Source organism: Petaurus breviceps, unplaced genomic scaffold (assembly GCF_028583685.1).
Source record: "Petaurus breviceps papuanus isolate PSGF00001 unplaced genomic scaffold, PetGlider_PUasm1.0 91133, whole genome shotgun sequence".
NCBI classification, from domain to species: Eukaryota; Metazoa; Chordata; class Mammalia; order Diprotodontia; family Petauridae; genus Petaurus; species Petaurus breviceps.
Window position 1 is genome coordinate 49,467,308 of NW_027187419.1, and position 21,479 is coordinate 49,488,786.

A 21,479-nucleotide genomic window follows, 5' to 3' on the forward strand; every position below is an offset into this window, starting at 1 on the left:
AGGAAGGAAGGAAGGAAGGAAGGAAGGAAGGAAGGAAGGAAGGAAGGGAAAGGGAAAGGGAAAGGGAAGAGAAAGAAGAAAAAGAGGGAGAAAGATGAGAAGAAAAAAAAGGAAACAAGTACTTGTTAAGGATTGTGCCAGGATTGTACTAAGCACTGGGATATAAATACAAACAAAAAGAAAGAGAATCCCTTCTCTGGAGGAGCTTACATTCTAACAGGGAAAGACAACACACAAAAGGGATCTGAAAAAGGGGGTGGGGAGGAGGAAATTATAGGTATGGGTGCACAGTGATGAAATTCAGAAGGTCAGGTACAGGACTGAGAGGAAAATGAAGGTAGTCCAACCTAGTCTGTTCCACAAAATGGAGGCTCCAGAAAGAACTCATCAATAGGAAAAGTGCAGTGACCCATAGAGAGGAATATGGCAGGATGAATAGGCCACAAGGGTGGGAAACTATTTCAGGGCAAGGAGCTCCCATGTGCTAAGGGAAGTTCCAGGATGAGCTAGTAACAGAAAAAGTTCTGAAGTCTGCAAAGTCAGGGACCAAGCTGGGAGAAGAATGGGATACTATTATGCCATAAGAAATAAAGAAACAGTTTCAGAGATTCCTAAAAAGACTTGTATGACTTAATACCAAGTAAAATAAGCAGAATCAGGTAAATGGTTTCTAAAATAAGAACAATATTGTAAGGATAAACAACTTTGAAAGACTAGAGAACTCTAATATAATAACCAATCACAATTCCAGGGGACCATCCCTGAAGCATGCTATCCACACCCTGAGAGAGAAGTGATAAACTTGGAATGCAAAATGACACTTGTTGCTTTGGACCTGACCAAAGCAGAAATTTATTTTGTTTGACTACAATTGTTTATTACAAGGTTTGTTTTTTTTTCTTTTATTTTTTTTCATTGAATAGAGGGAGAAAGAAGAAAGAAAATAAGACATTTGTGTCCATTGAAAAAAAATTCATTTTATTAAAAAAAAAAACAAAAGACAAGGTGAGAGGGCTGTGGGTTATGAGAAGATGATGAAGTATTATTTTTCCTCTGATATCACAGATGGGGAAATGCCAAGAACTGGTAGGAGGGAAAGCTCCATTGCACATCAAGATGCATTGAAGTTTCCAGTGGTTTCCAGGGGTTGGTTGAGGAGAAGACATGAGCAGAGAAGAGGCAACCTGCTGCAAGAGGTACTAAGCCCAGAGACATTATTACATCTATACAAAAGAACAATGATCTTGCAGAGCAATGGGGCAAATGCTCAGTGGTCAAAGAGCTAGAAAAAAGCAAGGAAGCCAGAGAGAGAGGCAGACATATATTTATACATACCTATATACATTTGGTCCAAGAACACACTTACACATAAAGAATCCACAAAGGTCTATTAGGAACAAAACCTGCCTTCTCAATGTGCCTTGGAGAAAGAGAAAAACCTCTATTTCATCTCCCCAAAGGAAAGGAAACTTGTGATGTTGGATATCAAAGGTGGCCCTCACACAAGCCAGAATACTTCAAGGAATGAAAGAGAGCCAGCCCTCCAGTCAGACACAACAGACACAAACGCAAATCCCCACTGGTCAAGGCAACAAAAAGAAAATTAACTCCCCCACTGCCAGCCTGCTGTTCCTCCATGAGGTGGACCCATTCTGGAGGAGGAAAATAGGCATTCCCACCTTCACTTTCCTTTGGCATGCACTCACCCAGACTCTGACATGACCCTCCTAATCCAACCCTTCCCTCCTCTTCGCTTTCATACCAAGATCTGAGTACTGTAACCCCTACAGTTCAGAGTGGACAGTCCTTTTCCCCTCTAGACAACACAGCAAATGTGTTGCTTAGTTGAGATGCAAAATCCCATCAGTGAGTGAATTCCCCTTTAGCGACCATTGAAGAGGCTTCTGGTGAACCCACTCTGTCGACTCAAGGCCTCTGCATTTTTAAATACCAGACACATAACTTAGGTGGGGTACCTGGGGCCAAAATTGAGGGGGCACTGGGAATACTTTTGTGAATGTTATTCCATGCCCAGACATTATACCCATGACCCTTGTCTCACCCTCACCCTTCACATCTCTAGTCCCCAGTGCAATGTAGGTTTCCTAGGGTGTGCTTCAACACATACCCCATTAATTGCACCCCAGATCATCTTTCCACTAGCTATATTCATTCCCTGCCCCTTACCTTGCACAGACCCTGAAAGCCTGAGTTATAGCTCTGTTAGCTATTAATCAGGCTTCTTACCTTAGACCCCTCTTATCAGTCAGGCAACATAGCCTATTCATGCCCTTTCAGATGTCAGTGATCACCTGTCATTGTTTTCCTTCAGCACAGAAACAGAGTCCCTTTAGTCATTTTCCATGCAAGCCAACAGCCTGCGGTACTTGGCAAAGGATGTGAATCTCATGGATTGCAGAAATCAAACTTTGATGATTATCCAGAGGTGAGGGGAATCTATCTAAGGGCCAGCACCATGCTTCACCCTCAAAGCTCTGTTACGGCCTCTAGCTACCACCCTCTACCCCAGGTCAAGTTCCCCACAGAGATTTTGGAGGCAAAGACTCTCTCCAGATTTTTATTGCTTGGGGTTATTTTCTAGCCAATAATGTTAGGTGGTGTAAGGAACACCCCAGGCTGGAGAGCTTTACAGCCTAAAGACTTAGAGAACAGTGAACCTCTTTCTGGTAAGTGCTCTCCTTCCACTGTGGAGCATTAGAAATTAACCCTTTCCCCCAAGGGTCCTTCCTACCCTACCTCCTGCATCCAATTAAAAGTCTATTGAAGCCAGCAGGCTGTTAGGACACACTCAGAAAACTCAACAGCCCTCAAGTGGCAAAGGGCATAATTCCCATTTCTGTCAAAACACCAGACAAGTGGGTCAGTGCCTGAGCTGTCAGATTCTTGTACTGTCATGGCTCTTTAATGATTCACCAAGCACAGTTTGAAAAGGAGGGTGGAGAGACATGATGAAGAAAGAAAGGAAGGAGAGAGTAGGGCAAGTGGAAAATAAGGCTTACTAGTCCATTGCGGATCCAACTTTTACCTGCCTGTGACCAAGGGTTTTCATATTTCTGAGCCTCAATTTCTTCATCTGTAAAATGGGGATAATAATACTTTCTATTGCATAGGGCTGCAGTGAGGAAAGCATTTTGTAAGCATAAAAGCCCTATAACCATGTGGGTCTTTATTCTTATTTTCCCTCTTCTGGAAAGATTAACTTAGCCATCACAATTGTAGAAAGGTGGGAAGAGAGGCCAGAATATATCTGATTCTTAATAAAAAGAAAAACAAATAAAACAAAAAAAACACAACCAATAACTGTAAGAATGAGGATCCCATTACCTCTCTTAGTTAGTCACTCTATAACTCCTTCTATCACCCAGGTTGGAAGTGCAGCCACCATTCACTGGCCCTTATTCCACCCTAATGCACCTGGAAGTTTTGACCTGCTTCATTTCTGACCTGGGCTGGTGTGCCCCTCCTTAAGCAGCCTGGTGTTCCTTTCCCCACTTCTCTCGGGGTCTCACTTAATCTGGAGACTTGAGCTGCAACTCCTGAGTCCAAGAGATCCACCATCAGTCTTAACCTCCCTGGGAAGAGGGATTATAGATATGCATCATTATGCCTGCCTCTAGTTCTCAATGGGTGCTATGATTCCACCTGTCTTGGTCTATAACATTTATAGATTCCCTTTGCCTTTAAAGCCCACAAACACTAAGAAGGCATGTAAAGGGGAACCTCCAAACTCCCAAGCACGTCACCTTACTTTTTCTCAGGGGTTAGAAAATTGGCAGAAATAATACTCTTTGTGTGCCCTTAGACAAGTCACTACACTGTTGCAATCCTTAGTTTCCTAACAAAACAGAAGTAGTACCTATTCCTAGATGCTCTCTAAAGCACCTACTAGCTTTAAAATTCTCTAGTTAGTGAACTAGATTTGACCAAGATAGATTTTCTTCTTCTTCCAGCTATTCTCTTGCCCTAAAACTATACTTAGGACATTTAAATGTCAATGCATTTAGTGTTGTTATAAAAGCCTTATGACAACTGATACCTGAATATTCCTTTATTTCTTCCAGATGCTATGGCAAGCAAGAAATCAGCCAGCCCCTTAAAGCAATGAGCCCACCCTCCATTTTATCTTGAAGACACAGCCAACTTACCAGTGACATTGTTAATAACAGAAAAAAGGGGAAGACTAACAAATTTCTGGACCCAGAACCATAGATTTAAAGTTGTAAGGAGTCTTATGGTTTATTTAACAATTCTCCCATTTAACAGATGAAAGAACTGAGGCCTCAAGACATTAAGTGACTTACCCAAGATAGCAAGGGGAGTAAATGACAGATGTAGGATTTGTACATATGTAGTTCATCCAATTCCAAAGCCAGTGATACTCTGTTCACTATAGTATAGTATTTGAAACCAATTTGGGGTAAATGTGGGGATTTACCTGATATGTATAGATATTTCAGAAAAAGTGGAGGAGAAAGTACTTACAGAGAAAAGGACAGTGCAGGAAAGAACAGGTATCAGATCCAAAGTAATTTCTCTCTGAGGTAGAGGGAAAGATGCAAAGTTGAATAATTAGTATCCAGGACAAAGAATCTAGATTTGGGCATTCTCTGGACTTCACTGACTTATGTTCTTATGCCTCAGTTTCTTATATGTACCAGGGAGATGAAAGTGAATGTGCTATTAGGACTTGCAATGTCAATCTCCCATTATTAACATATTGGATTTTCCAATAGAAAAAGTGTCATTCAGTTCCCCTATCTGTTTTAGGTAAACCTTTTCTCTCTGTAGGAAAGAGACAAAATAAAACCCCCAATCCCCCCCAAATTTTTTTTGCATCTATCCTGCACCATGATTGAGCTTTTCACAGTGTCAGATGAAGAGCCATCCCTGAACTCTAAAGCTTATCCTGACTGTCTTTAGCACCACCATGACTTTGCAGAGGCATCTTTCCATCCTCATCTCTCAGGATGCTTTATGGGGATAAATGACCCTGTTAACAGAGACAAATAACAACAGGGGGAAAGATAAATGAAGAAGTATCAAGCTTAGGTATGAAATAAGATGTGGAACCAATGAGGTAGAAATACACAAGGAGGCTATTGAAAAAGCAGTCTGATAATTGTTGAAAGTACATGGGACTTGATGTCAAGGGAATTGGGTTCAAATCCCAGCTCTGCTGCTTACTACCTGGACAAGTCATATCCCTTCTCTGAGACTTAGTTTCCTCTCCTGTAAAATGAGAGAGCTGACCTCTAAGATTCTGTGTGATTGGAGTCACTGAAGAGAGTGTTCTTTCACCAGCACTAAATCAGAAAAGACTAGGTCACTAGAGGGTGATTGAGGCAAGCTCAGCGAAGCAAAGAGGATCAATGACTGGGAGGTCAAGCAGGATGTATTGGAAAAACTCTCTTTTTTCACTCTTTAAGCACGTTTCCATGGGAGTTGGGGGTAAATTCAGGAATTAGGTCACTGTGTCTTTCAGCCCCTTTCTAGTAGGAAAGAAAAGGAATATCTCACTTAGCAGCATTTTGACTGTGGCTTTAGAGACCAGAGCCAAATCGGTGTATATGTACATTTGTATATGTAGAATTGGTGACCACATTTTGAAGGTCAGCAATGCACCCGAACATTATAGTAAATGCTTTAAGTCTCTCCCACCTCTTCCTCCTCCTTTGGACACATACATGACAATACACATTCAGACAGAAACAGGACATTTGGAGGACTGTGGTGACTTCCACTGGCTTCTCCTCCCTGATTCCATTCCATCCTTTTTCTTAAATGAATGTGTATGTCTCTCTTTCATTCTTCCTAGATGCATCTACCTCCCAGTGGTGGTGTCAAGATGCCAGAGAGAGAATTGTTTCACAGCATGTGAGGTTGGTTTCCGGATTTATGCCTTTCTTCCGAGTGAGATTCACAGGAACAAGACATTAATTAAGAGAATTACAAAGGGGCTGAAGATACAAAAATGGTCAACTCACCGGCTTTCCCCTTTTTTCTCTTGATCCTGTTTCCTTTGTTATATCTGCCCTTCTCTGTGGTACAGTGAGGCAGATACTGCATTTAGAGTCCTTGAACCTGGACTGAAACCCTGATTCTATCACGTACTTTCTGCATGAGCTTGGGCCAGTCATTTAACCTCAAAAGGCTTCAGTTTCTCCATCTGTAAAATGAAGGACTCGGACCAACTGACCTCTAAGTTACCTTCTAGCTAGAAATCTCTGAAGCTCTGATCTCACTGCCTTGGAATATTTCAGTCAACATTTTCTTTTATCTCAGTATATAGCTGTGTCTCTTTTTGTTCATTATTTTTTTTATTCACATTCCAAGAAATACTACAGACATTCCCTAGCACCACCATGTATTTCTACAAGACTCTGGAAGTTTACCTTTTCCCCTTTGGGAAAGACTGTTACACCAGGTAACAGTTCTTCCATCTCTTCCTAGTAGGACCTTTTCTTCCTTCCTCCAGATGAGCTGGAATTATCAAGTGTTGATAATGCTCTTAGATGAACAAAGTTCTGTTTTAACTCATCCTCCCACACCTCCTGGGTACTTTGCTATAGTTCAGTTTATTCAGTCATGCCCAACTCTTAATGATTCCATTTGGGGTTTTCTTAGCAAAGATACTGGGAGTGGCTTGCCATTTTCTTCTCCAGATAATTTTACAGATGAGGAAACTGAGGCAAACAGCATTAAATTACTTGTCCTGGGTCACACAGCTATTAAATATCTGAGCCTAGATTTGAACTCAGGAAGATGAGTCTTTCTGACCCCAGGCCCTAGCATTGTACCACCTAGCTTCCCTCAAATGAAATCCCCCTCAGAAGAGGAATGAAACTAAGGACTGGTGACACTTTTTTTTGTAAAAACAAATCCCTGAGCTTGTGCAGAGATGTGATGTCACAGAGTGTGGCAAAGCTGTGGGACTTATTGGAATGATCATTCCAAGAGATATCAAGGAACTGTTAACCAAAGCCTCCACATTTGGAGCTAAAGTTCTAAAAGACCACCCTTTGGTCTGGGTTCCATCTAAATAGCAATAATAACTCACCTTTTTCCTCACAAAAGTCCTGAGAGACAGGTAGTACAAGTACTACTATCCTTCTTTTAGAAATGAAGACACGGAGGCTCTTAAGGTAACCTACTGGTGGCCACACAACCAGTGTCAGAGTCAAAATATGAATCAAAATCTTCCATCTCACTCTTCAGTCTGCTTCAAGTTAATACCAGTAGCCCACCTCCCAGGGGAGGCTTACTGGCTGTTTGGTGAATACCAGTGCAGATCTATCCCATGTTGAGAAGCCCCTGCCATGTTGCTGATTTCACTTTAAGCTCTCTCTTCTTGTCTGTCTTACCTCCACAGTGGCTGCCTTGCTCCAAGCAGGGATCCTCCTTTTCTCTTCGCTTCCTACATCACTTCCCAGTTCCCCTTTAATATTTTGTCTTCCTCAATAGAATGCAATCTCCTCGGGAGTAAAATTTTCTCCTTCTTGTATCCCCAGCACTTAACATAGTACCTAACACATAATAAATACTCAGCAAAGACTATCTTCTGACTCCAGGACAGAACTCTCTTTCCCTGCATGGAAATTTAATGACATTACAGAATCTATTTCCTTCCTTGCTGTTATAGGACTACTGCTGGAATAAAACTCAGAGCTCATTAAATCCTTCCTTCACTCCATTTTCCAGATTGGGAAACTGAGTCCTAGAGTGGTTAGATGGCTTGTTGAGGTTCACACAGTTATTAAAAGTCTGAGGTAAGATTCAACCCTAGACCTTCCTGACTCCAAGTTCAAGGTTTGATTCTAGAAGAAGAGATTGTACTGTCTGGGCTATCTACAATTGTTGCTTTGGAACCAAAAAAAAAAATGTACACTCCCCTAGCTTTCTTATGAAAAAATACATGCAGCAGATATGAGATCAGCAAGAGAAAAATCATCACTTGAAGACATGGATGAGGGACCCTGTTTCCAGAATGGTTTGCTCTTTGTAAGACTGTCTTCCCTTTCAGAAATTCCAGGTGGGAGCTTTATTGTTCTCATTAAACTAGAACTGTCCATAGAAGTATTCACTCTCTATAATAGGGACAGAGCCAATCCAGGGCAAACTTGCCACAGTTACTCCAGTAAGGGGTAGCAGGATGAATAACATCCTGACTCAAGTTAAGATTACCAGGCACTCACTACTGTTGTAACCACTCAAGATAATTGCCCAGTAATCTACCTCAATTATCCTATGGTCAGCATGGCAGCTACCCAGCAAAATCCAGGCAAATCTCCTGAAGGAGACAGTAACTGAGTGGTGTGGGTCCTTGGCAGGGATAGGGGTAACCTAAGAGAGGAAGAGACAAAGGAGGGAAAGAAGGGAAAGGAAGGAAGGGAGAAGGAAGAAAAGAGAGAAGGGAGAGGGGAGAAAGGGAAGGGGAAACAAAAAGGAGGGGAGAAGGAAGAGGGAAGAGAAAGAATTTAGTTTCTCCAACCATTAAGGAAAAACTTCTACTTAGAATTCTAGATCATACTCCTTGACATTCTGTGAGGAATCCCACATCATCATTGTGTTTTTCATGAAAGGGGGGGAAAGATAAGGATAAGGGACAGTGACAGAAAGGGGTGAGAATAACAATGAATACTGGATAAGAAAGTTGTTGTATAGCCAGATGGATAAAAGACCCTACTGATAAGAATCCCCGATTCTGTTTATTTTGAGTTGAATGCAAATTTGAAGTCATTTCCTAAAATTCCAAATGTATTTACTTTCATAGCAATCTTTTTTCTATGTCTTTTCTTATGTAGTGTAGACAGAGTATGGTTTTTTTCACCATTATCTTGGAGTTGTCAGTCTACTTGGTCTGTATTAATAGAAGTGGCATCCCAAGTAAGGGAGGGATGACAATGACAATGACAATGATGATGATGATGGTGGTGGTGGTGGTGGTGGTGGTGGCAGTGGCAGCTAATATGTATGCTTACTATAGTAAGCCAGGTACTATGCTAAGTGCTTTACAATCATTATCTCATTTGATCTTCCCAACAGCCCTAGGAAGTAGATGCTTTTGTCATCCTCATTTTACAGATGAGGAAATTGAGGCAAGCAGAGGTTAAATGACTTGTCCAGGTGACACAGCTTGTAGGAGTTTGAGGTCAGATATAGCCTCAAGTTTTCCTGACTCCATATCTGGCAGTCTATCCACTGTGTCATATAGGTGCCCAAGGTAAAAGTCACTATATACGACTGACCAGACCATATGTGGAATGCTTTTAAGTTCTGTGTACTACATATTAAGACAAGTTGGTTGTCATTCAGAGGAGGAAAAGCTAAGATAGGTCATATGATGAATAGTTGAAAGAATCAGAACTGTTGAAACTAGAAAACTTTTCCAGTATTTGAAGGGTAATCATATGGAAGTGGGATCATGCTTATTCTCTGTGTCTCCAGGGAGCCATAATAGAATTAAGAGATGGAAGTTATAAAAGCAAACTTCAACTCATTAGAAAGATCTTCGTAAAAATGAGAACTGTGTGGAAAAGAATGCTCTGCATCATAGTGATGCAAATGCTCATAGTGAACTTCCTGTCTAGTAGAGATCATCAAACCCAGGCAGAGTGACCAGTAGTCAGGAATATCATAGAAATGAATCCTGCAGCAGGTAGGGGGTTGAATGAGATCGTTTCTAAATCTCATTCTAATTGCACTGTAAAACTCTGTAATCCTATGAGTCAATGAACATCCAGATAGCTATTCTCCTCCAAATGACCTTCTCTCACTCCAGCCTCCCCCCTCCCCACCATTGTACCATCGTCTTTGTCAACAAATGATGAATACAGACTCTGAAACTGGGCACTAGTGGATTTATAGAGTTTAGTTTGGACATGGTCCCTGCCTTCAAGAGCTTTTAATCAAGTTGGAAGACCAGATGGACCAAAAATAATATTAGTAAATAAATAAATGAACAGATTGAATAGGACAATCTGTAGACAAATGCAGACCACATAAATATAAGACAATCACCTCTTAATTATGAAATTTGTGGATTATTAATGGAAAATGTTTAATTCCACACTTGCTTACCTCTGTCATCCAGCACGGTCAGCAAGCGCTCAGGAAATTCAAACTACAAAGTTGTTTATAGTGGGAAAGGGAGATAAAAATGCTTCCCAGAGTCAAACACAAGTTATTTGAGGATGTATACTAGTCTGAACTATCCAAACCCCTGTTCTCTTCCAAAAGCTTAGTAAATCAATAGTCAACATAGCCTGTCTCTACACAGGCACCATAGTCTGGCTGATAGAATGCTAGATTTGGCATCAGGGAAACTTGGGTTCAAATCCACCTCCGATAACTTAGTAGCTAGGTGACCATGGGCAAGCCACTTGACTTCTCTGATCTTCAGGCAACTCTATGAATTATAGCTAAAATGTGATCTCTTTTGGTGGAAGGAGTTGCCACACTGGGACACACTTGACATAGGGATATATTGGCTTTTCTTAAGAGCTGATAGAGTAAGAGTGATACATGGTTATGGGATAATCAGAGAAAACAACCAAGATAAGGTGAACCTTGTACTAGGTTCTAGAGGATACTGGGCAAGCACAGTATTCCTCAGTCAAATCCAAACTTCTGAACATCAAAGAAAAATTGGTTGCTTCCCTTCAACTAGCTAGGTTGGGCAGACACATCGTGCATGCCCTTGCCTCAAGAGAGATACTTCATCTCATACCACAGTCTCATTACTAACCTCAATCAGCAAAGAAAGACATTCTGCCCAAACTTCCTTATTACATACATTTTGTCCCAACTGTCGAGAAGCCACTGAGGGACACTTTGGTAAATGGAGCTTCCTAGGCCTGCCACTGGTGATTGAAGGATGCATCCATTCTGAGACCTGCTCACAAGCCGTAACTCAGGAGTCTCCCTAATTCAGATGGGTTGAGGATACTGGACCCTGGAAATAAGCTTTCCCCACCACTGCACTCCACTCAGCACTCAGCCTTACATCATTTCCAAAGCATTAAGCAGCCAGCAACTTGAGAGCAAAAAACTGGATTCCAGCCACTCAGCTTGGGTTGACATCAGTAACATCTGACATCATTTAGAAGACACTACAAGGGTAAAAGAGTACTTTTTTGATCAGCCACATAAATAATTCTAAGCTGAAGATTAAGTTAAGAGGCTGATTTTTTAAATGAATTTCCAGGTGGGGGCTACCCTAGTTGTGTTGCATGTGAGGGAAATGAGTCTGCAGATGTGATTCCTGCAGAGAAGTACTTAGAAATTTAGTGGTAAATACTGAAAAGGAAGTCTAGCAAGGAATGACAGGAAGAGAGGGGACAGCTCAGAGAAAATCATTACTGTAATTCTTGGAAGCCACTTCTAAGAAAGGAACAGATTGAGAAATTCCCTCCATCTTGTCCCATTACTGTAAGGAAATGAAAGAATGGTCATGTGACATGTGAATTTACAGTCAGGATACCTAAATTTAAATGTTGGCTCTGTTACTTATTACTGGTGTTACCTTGACTGAATACCCTCCCTGTGCCTCAGTTTCCTCACATGTAAGATGAATAAGTTGAACTCCAAGCCTATTTATTTACAATTCTGTGATCTGAGGTGGTACAGTGAGTGCTGGGCCTCAAGTCAAGAAGATCCATCTTGGGGTGGCCAGGTAGTACAGCGAATAAGAGCACTGGCTCCAGTGTCGGGATAACCTGGATCAAATCCGGGCTCTGATACTCAGCACCACACCCAGAAATAACTGGCCGTGTAACCTTGAGCAAGTTACTTAACCCTGATTGCTTTTAAAAAATAAAATAAAATAAAAAAAAAGAAGATCCATCTTCCTGAGTTCAATTCTGGTCTCAGAAACTTAGTTGTGTGACCTTGTGCAAGTCACTTAACCCTGTTTTTTCTCAGTTCCTTATTTATAAAATGAGCTGGAGAATGAAATGGTAAACCACTCCAGTATCTGTGCCAAGAAAACCTTAAATGGGGTCACAAAAAGTTGGACATGATTGGAAAATGGCTTAATAATAACGATGGTGTTTTGTCCCCTTATTAAAATGAAAGTTCCTTTGGGAAGGCCTTAAGGCTGCTGGTTCTCCACCCCTGGAATATGTCTCATTTACACTTTATGGCTCTCCCAGAACCCAACACTATGTTCTGTATACAGTATAATAATTATTTAATGTAGCATGCTAAAAAGAATGACATAATTATACTGTCCTTTATATTCTTTTCTGTGACAACTTGGTGATGTAGGTAGCATTACCTTCATCTTACAGATGAGGACATTGAGACTTCTACAAGTTATGCAACTTGCCTGTGGTCAAATACCTATATAGCCAGGTTTGGAACACAGACCTCCAGATTATAATTCCAGCACTTTTTCTACTATACCATGCTTCCCCTCTAGAAAAGAAAAAGGCACTTCCCGCATTTCCCCCAACAGTCCCCACCCCGGAAGGATGGCTCCAACCTTTTGAGGGACAAACACACTAGATACCAGGGAATGTATGTGAAGCTGTGTTTATAAGCTCCCAGTGCCTCCCACCAGTGACTTTTTTCCCTTTGCCATTGTTAATAAAAATTGGCTTTGTGTCCCCAAATCCCATAGCTGCTAGACCAACAGTATGAAATAGTGGAAAGAGAATACGGTTTGGATTTGTAGAACCTGTCTCTGCTTCTTACTACCACTTAACTCTGAGAAAGTCATTTTTTCCATCTGGCTTTTATCTCCTCATCTGCCAAATGAGGGGGTTGGCTGGGAAGACTTGTATGAAGTGAGAGAGAAGTGAGCAGAACCAGGAAAACAATTTTGTGCTAACAACCCTGTAATAACAAGCAGGGGAAGCTAGGTGGCAGAGTGGATAGAGTGCCAGGTCTGGAGTCAAGAGGACTTGAGTGCAAGTACAACTTGAGAAACTTACTAGCTGTTTAACCCTGGGCAAGTCACTTGGACCTGTTTACCTCAATTTCCTCATCTGTAAAATGAACTAGAGAAGGAAATGGCAAACCACACCAGTATCTTTGCCAAGAAAACCCCAAATGGGGTCACAAAGAGTCAGGCCTGAATGAAATGACTGAAGAACAACAATATAACAAACAACTTTCAAAATCCTAAGAATTCTGATCAATCATGATTTCAGAGGATTGATGATGAAACATAATTCCCATTTCCTGCCAGAGAAGTGATAGACTTAGGATGCAAAATGAGACTTTTTTTTTTAGCCATGACCATTACAGGATTTTTTTTTTGGGGGGGGGGGGTGTATGTTACAAGGGTTTTGTTTTCCTTTTATTTTTTTCTATGGTGGAGGGAGATGGGAGGAAACAAAATTTTTCATGAAAAAATTAAATTAAAATTTTTTAAGATGAGAGGGGCTGGACTAAGTGACCTTTAAGTTTATTTCAATCTATGATTGTATAACTTCCATCACCCAACTTCAGGATGAAAAAGAAGGGGAAGGAAAGGGACTCGGGTAGTTAGTTCCACTTTATTTTATATCTCACAGAATCTGCTACAGACAATAAGAGCTTTGAAGTCAGTGTTACTACTTCCTGAATTTTACATAGCATTTTACATTCATGACTTCATTTGAGTCCCCATTCCTGGAACCTTCCTCTTTCTAACTTTTTCCTCCTGGTTTGACATCTCAGCTAAAATCCTACCTTCTATAATAAAAATTTCCTGACTCACCTTAATGCTCCTGCCTTCCCTCTGAAATAATCTCAAAATTATCTTATGTATATCTTATACACAGTTGTTTACATGATATCTTCCCAATAGAATATGAGCTCCTCTGAGAGTAGAAGCTTGATTTTTGGTTTCAGTTTGCTTTTGGCCTTTCATTGTATCCTCCTTACTTAGCCCCTGGCATATAGTTGGCATTTAATAAATGCTTGATGACTTGATTCATAATAACCCTTAAGGCAGATTCTAAAGCTATTACTCCCAATTTACAGAGAAGAAAACAGCCTCAGGGAGGTTAAAGTAACTACATCTCAGTCACACAGCTAGTGAGTTTAATCCAAGTCTTCCTAAATCCTATGAGCTATCCACTCTACCATAATGCTTAACAATTCTGGGTCAATCAATGAATACTTTTGTGACCTTGAGAAAGTCACTTCTCTTCATCTGCAAAATGAAAGGGTTAGGCTAATTGGTTGCCTAAATCTACTCCTAGGCTTAAGTCTATGATTCTAGAAGATGTAGTCCTGGCCTTCCACATTCTGATATCCCTAAAACCTTCAGCAACCTCTTTTGGGGACCAGTTGAGGAGCTTGTATATTCTCTCCCCTAAACCAGTTATTTCATATCAAATGTTGATGATCAAGAACTGCTACAAGGAAGTAGGGGTTTAGGAACAGGTTCCAGGATAGCTCTGGATTCTCACTCCAAAACTACTCCCAGGAGATGCTTCTCAGATCAGAGCAGGCAGAGAGGGCTGGTTATGACAAAAGTCTCTTACATTCATGTATACCCATCAAGGGACTTCACTAGGAAGACATCTTGCAATTAGAATTTGGGGGGATATATTTTGTCTTATCCAACAGGAGACATAAAAAATGAAACTGAAAGTGATGGGGGGGAAGGGAAAGGCACAGAAAATAATCATTTGAAAAGGAACATACGTGCAAAGTATACTCCCACTGTTTGTACTGAAGGGGAAGACGTTCCTTCACACACGTTACCAGCTGCCTTCTAGGTAAAAGAAAGAAAGAAGAAGGAGGAAGGAGAGAAAGTCTGGGAAACCTGATAAAGATGGATGGAAGGGGATTGAGACAAAGGCACCTGCCAGCATTATGTCAGTTCTTACTCACCAGCTCAAAAACAAACTCATTAATTATCCAGCCTGCCTGGGCTGAAATAGCCCCCAATGTAAACACACCCACTCACCAAGCTTTTCATGTGAAAAATCACCATGGAATACACACATCCTGGGCTCTGTCCTCTAAACAGAATGCGTAATAGTCACACATCTATAACCAGCTCTATTACAGGCCAGAACATCCCCTCCCAACCTACATCCATAGACCCAGGGCTAAACCAAGTCACACCCTGACCTTTCTCACACTCTAACTCTTTTCCAATCAAATAGACCCCAGACTTTTCAAATCAAATTTCCATTTTCCAGTTCCTTCCCCCTGACAAACTTCAAGTAAACTATAGCCATCTGTTCTGACCTTGCTCCACTCCACTCCAAACACACATTAATTGGCTGGCTTTTTTATACCATCTTTCTTATGTCATATTTTTATACCGTTTCTTGATTATGAGTTCCTAGAGGTCCAGGCTTCACTTTTATCTTATGTTGCATTGGTTAAGCTCACCATTCACAGGGCGCGCTCAGCAAAGCTAGCCTTTGAGGGAGCAGGAATGCCAGCTATCTTTCCTTGGAGCTTGATAGCATTGCTTGATTTCTACCAACATCAGGTTGGGGACATATAGGCCATTATTTGATTTTGTAAGGGTGCAAAAAATAGCCAGGTGCTGAGAATCATAAATAAGAATTTGAAGTACAGAGACTCTCTCAAATCCATTATATATAGTACTGGCTTATTATATTTTACCTATTTACAGTTGAGAATTCAGCAATTGAAGACAGTGATGAAGATCACCTTGATCAGAAGTGCCTTAATACGGAGAATAGGCAAGAGTCTCCCTTCACAAGCAAAGAAGTTGGGGAGGGGAGGGCGACTGAGGGGAATGACTGAACAAATTATGGTACAGGAGTATAATGCATTGTAAAAAATGAAGAAAATAACAAATGAAGAGAAAACTGTGAGGACTTGAAAATACTGAGAGAGTGAAATAAGCTGATTCAGACAAATTTATGCAATGACTACAATGATGTAATAGAATACAACTTTGAAAGACTTAAGAATTCTGATGAAGGCAATCGACTTCAGAAGGTTGATAGTGAAGCATGACCCATGACAGAGGTAAAGAGGTACAGAATAAGACATATACTTTCAAACATGACCAATACATGAAATTTGTTTGACTATACTCTGAAAAACTTCTATTGAGGGGAGAATTAGAGGAGGGAGGAAATTTGGTAGGTTTTGTTGCCCCAAAAAATTTAGAAAATAGAGTCAAGTTGTGTATTTTAAAATATACAGGAGAAAATGGAAGGTAGCTCAGAAGGGAACATAAAGAAGCAGGACAGTTTTGTGAGTATCCTGTTAAATTTAATATGCCCTCTAAAAACAAAGAATAAATAATAAAAGGTCATAATTTTATATGTAATTCTCTTTGCAAACTGAAATATTTCTGTTCATTTATTTTGTTGTTGTTTTTTTAAATGAGAAAATTTTAAAGTCACTTTATAAGGTGCAAGCTCCATGAGGGTAACAGATGTGACCTATACAAACTTAAGCTCTCTTCCAATATCTGAATCAGAATATTTTAAAAAAAGGTCTATTTTAATGAATGGTTAGCAAGGTAAACACACATGTGACAGGGTTATACAGTTCAACAATCTCAGTCATTGGTCACCTCTAAGCTTCATACTTGACTCATACCCATAGCTAGTCACAATTGTTGTGCTCTAGGGGTGCTGGGAACCCTGAAATGGAAGGATACAGGGCATGGGTCTGACTTAAAAGAATCTGACTACTCAAGTCTTCTTTTAGTCAGAGTAGCAAGGTTTGTTGTATGCTGAACAAGCAGGCCAGATTTTAAGAATCTGAACAATTCTATAGAGATAAGATCGTCATTCTTATACAGAAAAACTGTGGGAAGATCTGGGTGGGATCTAGGAGTGGCAAGCAGCCTGGAATCATCCAGAGGCAACTGAGAAAAGGACCAGGATGGTATTAAGGAGCATCTGGTAAACTAAGTAATCAGGGTGGGCTGGGATGAGCCAGATGCCTTGGGTGGTGGCACAAGTGATCTGGGCTGCTGAAATGGATGGGAAAATTCAAGGCCTGGGTTGCTTTCAAAGAAATGGTCTTTTCCTTTTAGGGGTTCAGATCCCATCCCCATCAATAGTACCTGAAATATTAGGGTAATTTTAAAATATTTTTGGTTATTTCCTCACAAATCAAAAACATTTTATTATCTCCTCCAGTTAATCAAAGAAGCTTGGAGCCCCCACCCCAGTTCATCAAATATTGGTTATTAAACTGGAAAAACTTCCTTTTCTTATGAACTGTTGTTCTTATTCATGTGTATATGTATGTGTGCTTACATATATATACATATAAGTATAAAAATTTTAATTGTATTGCATTAAATATTAAACTCATGGAACGTTATTATAAATAATGAAATCAGTAATAACACCAAAGTGAATATTTATTTATAGTATTTTAACTGTGGATAAAAGATCAAAACCAGAATCATCACAAACCAATACTGCAATTAAAGATGACTTCTCTTCACTTTTGAAAATAGTCCCACATCATTCATTTATTTAAGACACAAAAAACTTTCTTCAAAAGAATTAACTTTATCTTCTTCTCAAGATAAAATTTGCCATGGTTCCATAAAGAAAGAATATCCCTCCATCTTCCTTCTCTTTTTTTTCTCTAGCTTATCATCAGCCAAGACATCTCTTTGGCATCTCTCAAGCCATCACTCTTTCCAAACTTATTCACACAAAATTATCTTTTTAATGATTTTTCATAGCCATAGTTAAATACAGCCCCCCCATCCCCTGTATTTTCTATCGTTTCTATTAAATCATCCCCATTAATTCTCTATTCTCACTTTCTCAAAAACTGCCAGCCCCAACTGACAAATTCTAAACATTCTATTTGGCTATGAAAGTGAAAGCAATAACAACAATAGCAATCATTTTTGTATGAGAGGCTTTTGAAATAGGTGCTACAAATGAATAATTTTAGAAAAAGGCCATAGAGGAACTACAAAGTCAAATCCAGTCAATAAGCATTTTATTAGTATGTGCCAGGCATTCTGCTAAATGTTGAGAGTACAAAAAGGGGCAAAAAATAACCCTGGACCTCAGAGAGCTGAGAAACTAATGGGTGAGACAATATGTAGAACAACTATGTACAAAGCTATATACAGAATTAAGGGGATAATCTCAGAGGGATGGTGCTATCACTAGGGTAGAGTGAAAAAGTCTTATTACAGAAGTTAGAGTTTTAGCTCAGACTCAAAGGAAGACAGGTAATTCGGGACGTAGAGATGAGGAGGAAGAGAATCCCAGGCATAGGGCACCATGCAAAATAAACAGCCCAGATGGAGTTTTGTTCACAAATAGCAAGAAGGAGTTTAGTATCCATAAAGCATGTGGAAGAGAGTACCGCATAAGAAGACTTTCCAGTAGAAAATGGTCAGATTATGAAGAGTTTGAAAAGTATTTGGTCATGCAGGCAATATAAGGAGCCACTGTACTTTACTGAATTGTTGGGGGTGGGATCAGACCTGTTTGTGCTTTAGGACCATCACTTAACGAGCCCATTTGAAGATGAACTGGAATAGGGAGAGAAGAAGCAGGAAGATCAACCAGAAGAATAATATTGTAGTAGGTATCAGGAATTAAGTGATGAGGGTCCAAACCATATAATGGCAGTGTTAGAGGAGAGAAAAAAGTATATATGAGATGTGTTGAAAGGTAGATTCAACAGGACTTGGTAACCTGTGAGCTATAGGGGACAAGGAGTGAGAGAGTGATAAACCAAAGAAGATACCTAGGTTGTAAGCCTGGGTGACTGGAAAAATGGTGGTGCTTTTGACAGTAATAGGGAAGTTAGGAAGTGGGGAGGCAGAGTTTGGGGGGAAAGATAATGAATTCAGTTATGGTATGTTGAGTTTAAGTTGTCTACAGGACATCAATTTGAGATAATCCAATGTGAGACTCAAGGTCAGGAGAGAAGTTAGGGCTGGGTAAATAGACATGAGAATCATCTGCATAGAGATAATAATTATATCTTTTGGGGACAGCTAGGTGGCAATGAATAGAGCACACAGGTAGGAAGACATGAGTTCAAATCCAGAATCAGACACTTAACACATACTAACTGTATGACCTTGGGCAAGTCACTTAACCCCAATTGCCCTGCTTTCCTTCCTCCAAAAAAATAATAAAATAAAATAATCAAATCTTTGGAAAATAGGACCTAAGAAACAAAAGGTCCTATGTTTAGGGTGGAGAAAAAGAGACAGAGCATAATAATGACATAAATACATGAATGTATTTATGATGAGGTATGGGCTATGGGAGCCCCCTCCAGCTCTCCTTGAGTCCTTGAGGTACAGGTTCTGGGAACCCCGCCTTGAACTCTGATTAAATCATCTCATTTAATGAGGCATTTGCATGAGGCAACAAGCCTTACATTGTGGGCCCAAACTTAAGTTTGGTATTCCTCTGTTACTAGACTTCCCACCTTCTGTTACTAGACTTCCCCATCCTTAAACCTATCAGACTATCAATTCCCCTTGAACTGGCCCAGCCCACCATTGTCTGTTGGCTCCAGGTAGCCTCCAGCAACTTCCCACCCTTAATCACTCATTGACCTCATTAACTCCTCAAGAATACCCTCCCCAAACTCCTCCTCTAGACCACCCCCTAGATTTCTCCCACAGCCTTCTGTTTATAAGACCCCATCTTGTCTCCATGTCTGTGAGAGTGCCATACAACAGGGAGAGCCATAGAATGGTGAGAGGACCATAGAATGACCTAGCACAGACTTACTCTAACTAACACAAATGAATTTTAATAAACTTTACTTTTCTTTGGCTGAGAAGACTGGAGTCAAATTCATTTGGCAGACCCAGCCTGTTGGTATTTTGGGGTCTCCAGATAACCCTAACTTTCTTTATGGATAACCTCTTCATTTATATGTGGTATAGTGTTTTCCACTTCCACTAATGAAAGGACAGGTGGAAATAAATATGAAGTACAGTTCAGAAATGGGAAGTATTATATGAGGGATGAGATGGTTCTCTTATGTTTTTGTTGTCATATCCAGACTTCAGTACCGTTATTTTTCTCCTAGCTAAACAGAAAACTTTTTGCCCTTCTTCTTAGGTTCTATTTTCCAAATATTTTTTTTCTTTTTATAGTTCTTCCAAAGACTTTTCCTAAGCTCATACATTCATCTGTAATATTTGTTTCAAAAACCTGTCCTGAAGTGGGTTTGATCAACATCACTGTTACTTTAGGAGACAAATGGAATGTGAAGATTGATGAACAGTGATTACGTTTCAAACCATAAAATTTGGAGCTGAAAGGGACTTTAAAGGTTACTTAATGTAGCCCTTAATTTATAGATGATGAAAATGATGCCTCCTGAGGTAGGTCAATGCAGGTAGTTAGTGACTGAGACTGGATTTGAACTCAAATCCTGAGTTTTCCACTCCCATATGCAGCCTCAAGGAATGGCTTTGAAATTCCTTGGATCCAATTCAACAGTCATGTAAAGAGACCCATATACTCCTTTAGTCATCTCAACAGTGAAAAAATTGCATCTGCCTGTGATGATTGAAACAGTTTTATCTGAAGGTGATGGGTGGGGTTGAACTTAAATGACCTCTAAGGGCCTTCTCTGGCCCTAGTTTTCCATGAATCTCTAATACTTGCTCCTTTCCTCCCTACCCCCACTCATCCTAGGAAGGAAGGCTTAATGCAGCCTGCCTGAAGCATCTGTTGCCCTTTTGAAAAGGGAAACTTGTCAGCTCAGCAGCACTTGGTAGCTACTGAGAGGGGGGCTCTTGCCAAACTCCACCAGCTCTTTCTTTATCTGATTTATGGTGGCTCCCAAATTACAGTGCCCTCCCCAATCAAGCTGCTTAAAAAAAAAAAACAGCACTTTAAAACACCAAAATGAGACCAAGTACATTCAATACCTGGTGATAGAAAAGCAGGGCAAAAGAAATTTTCGGAAGTGAAGCATCTTTTGTTAGGAGGAGATGAACAGTCAATTCCCCACTGACTCCCCATACAGTATGCCAGTAAGACATTTGCTGACTTTGCAAAAGATGTGCCCAGTTTCCTAAACCCAGATCTCCTGGAAGCCCTAGATTGTCAGAGACCCTATAGATACACAAGGGTAGGATTATTTGCAAGCAGATCTGACAGGACCTGGTAAGTAGAGTCACTTGCATCAATCACCCGTGCCATTTTAAGAGGTTCTTTTAATGTCTCCCTTTTATTGCTATCATTATCTTGTCCCTCATTGTCTCCCTGAACATTTCACCTTGATAGACTGAATTCTCTCTTCGGTTCTCAACCTCATCCCCTCTCCCTCTCCCTCTTCACTTCCCTCACAGGATCTCATGCTCTTGAAAGAAGTTAATAACTTTACTCTCTGAGAAAATAATAAGTCGATATCTGAGATGACCTGCCTATTCTTTTCAGAGTTGGGCAGGCAGAGGGGGGATTAAGGGAAAGGTGGAAACTGTCCACAGCAGTCAAATACAATAAACAGAAGTGTTCCAGAAAAACAGATTGAATGAGACAAAGAGGAAGAGTTGTCGATAA